The 2612-nt window shown below is 64.8% G+C and overlaps 1 pseudogene; it reads left to right on the forward strand.

Annotated features, from left to right (window-relative positions):
• Nucleotides 1–1550: 1550 nt before the first annotated feature.
• LOC128579385 (transcription factor SOX-21-like) lies at nt 1551–2360 on the forward strand (annotated as a pseudogene).
• Nucleotides 2361–2612: the final 252 nt, after the last annotated feature.

Here is a 2612-nt window from a genome sequence, read left to right on the forward strand (position 1 = left end):
TACTAGGCTGCAGTGAATTAAAAAAAAATCTCCCCCAGTAGGAGTTATATGTAGGTGGGCCTGAAAAAGTGAGGCCTTTACATTTAAATTTGCATTAAAATGAAACTTTAAAATGGAACTTGGCTGTATTTCTAGTTTAAAAAAAAGACACCCTGCGCCGGCTGCGGGCTCGTACACAGGCAGGTAGCGACACTCACCTGAGCCGAGGGCCCCAGCCGCTTCCAGAGCGGCGGCGTAGCGGCCTGGGCTTGGAAGGGGCCCGCTGCCCTGCGGCAGTGGGGACAGTGGGAGCTGCTCCAGCGCGGACCTGCGAACCGAGGTGATGGCGTGATGGCGGGTTTTGCTTAAATCTCCTCCTGCAGCACCTCGGCCCCTGCGCCTGCTCGGCTCCGGCCTGAGGACAGAGGAGAGCGGGCCCCGGGCGTGGCGCGCACGCGGGCGCACGGTCTCAGGCCAGCGCGCCCCGAGAGGCGCTGCGGCTCCAGCCCAGGAAACTTGGGCGAAGTTAGTTTCAAGTGACTGGCGGCTGCAGAAAGAACCAAGAAGGGAACGCAGCAGGTGCCTGGCCTGGCGCGCCGCGCCAAGGCTGCGCTGTCCACGCCCGGAAAGCTCCGGGACTCAGAAGGAGCCGAGCCAGCATGGTCCGGGGGACGGCCAGACGCAGCGCCTCTGCGAGCCCAGACAATTTCCTCTGAGGCCAGGAGACCCCAGGCTTGCTGAAGCTTCAGCCAACCACCTTCCTCGCCCCTCTCATTCAACCGCCGTGGAGAAGGTCTCAAGAGGCAAGTGCTGGGGACACAGCTTCACCCCTCTTCCCAAACCCCAGACGATTGGGGGGTTCCCAGCGTACGGTGCCAGAGAGAAGACAACCAGTCGGTGCTGAAGTATTTGTGTTTATATCCATAGCTGAGTGCAGCGCGTTCCGGTGGCGCGCCGGGACACTCCTCCGTCTCCCCCGCCTCTTCCTTCTCCAGGGCCACCTCCTCTCCTCCCCATCTGCTTCTGTCAAATGAGAAAGTCACCGAGGGGAACCCAAACACTCCAGCCGCCGAGAGCCCCCTTTGGCACTTGGCAGCACGCGGCAGTGGGCTTCTCGGCTCAACTCAGTGGATGCACGACACAACTTTCGGGGCTCCTGTACATTTAAGAGAGAAAGAACAGAGGAGGGGGAGAGCCCTGCTGGGGAGCGGCTGTCTGTGGGGAGTTCCTGAGCAAACCCAAGCGGAGAGGAAGGATCAAAACGAAAGTTAAGGGCAAACGGCCACAGCGAAGTGGGGGCACCGCCGACAAGTTACAGTGCCCTGGTGAGGATTTTCTCGAGCGCTCGGCCGGACAGTCCAGGGCGGCCCGGGGTGCGACCCGGCCCTGTGCTGGTCCCCCGGAGCCCTCCTCCCGGGTGGGAGCGACTCTGGAGCGCGAAGTGGGGCGCGGTGAGCACCGGCCTGCCAAGCAGGTCCCCAAGGGCAGCCAACATTGATTTCCTCCGGGCCGAGGGCGAGGGCCCCAGAGGCAGCGGCGGCGGCGGGCTGCAGCCGCAGCACAGAGAGAGCATGTCCAAGCCGGTGGATCACGTCAGGCGGCCCATGAACGCCTTCATGGTTTGGTCGCGGGCTCAGCGGCTCAAGATGGCCCAGGAGAACCCCAAGATGCACAACTCGGAGATCAGCAAGCGCCTGGGCGCCGAGTGGAAGCTACTCACGTAGTCGGAGAAGCGGCCGTTCATTGACGAGGCGAAGCGTCTGCGCGCCATGCGCATGAAGGAGCACCCCGACTACAAGTACCGGCCGCGGCACAAGCCCAAGACGCTGCTCAAGAAGGACAAGTTCGCCTTCCCAGGGCCCTACGGCCTGGGCCGCGTGGCCGACGCCAAGCACCCGGCGCTCAAGGCCGGCGCAGGGGTGCAAGCGGGTGCGGGCGGCGGCCTGGTGCCCGAGTCCCTGCTCGCCAACCCCGAGAAGGAGGCCGCCGCCGCCGCCGCCGCCGCATCCCGCGTCTTCTTCCCGCAGTCGGCCGCCGCCGCCGCAGCCGCCGGCAGCCCCTACTCGCTGCTCGACCTGGGCTCCAAGATGGCAGAGATCTCATCGTCGTCGTCTGTCCTCCCGTACTCGTCGTCACTGGACAACCCGACAGCGGGCGCGGGCGCCTTTCACAGGGCGGTGGCGGCTGCAGCGGCGGCCGCGGCCGCCGGGGGTCACACGCACTCGCACCCCAGGCCGGGCAACCCGGGCTACATGATCCCGTGCAACTACAGCGCGTGGCCCAGCCCCGGGCTGCAGCCGCCGCTCGCCTACATCCTGCTGCTGGGCATGGGCAAGCCTCAGCTGGACCCCTACTCCGCGGCCTACGCCGCCGCGCTATGACCCCGCAGGGTCGCCTGGCGAGGACCAGTGTGCACACGTGTACATATGTATAGGTACGAGCTCCGCGCCTCCCCGTGTGCCCTCCCGGGACAGGGGGTCCGGGTTGTATGTACATAAGACGTATAGGTGCCTGGCGGAAGCGGAGACGCCAGTCGCGGCGCGAGTGGCTGAGCGCCTGAGTGAGAGGGCTAGCGTGCAGTGGGAATTTTCAGGATCATTTCAGACCCGCACAACTTGAAAGAGGGCGTTTGT

This window comes from Nycticebus coucang, unplaced genomic scaffold (genome assembly GCF_027406575.1).
Source record: "Nycticebus coucang isolate mNycCou1 unplaced genomic scaffold, mNycCou1.pri scaffold_49, whole genome shotgun sequence".
Taxonomy (NCBI): domain Eukaryota; kingdom Metazoa; phylum Chordata; class Mammalia; order Primates; family Lorisidae; genus Nycticebus; species Nycticebus coucang.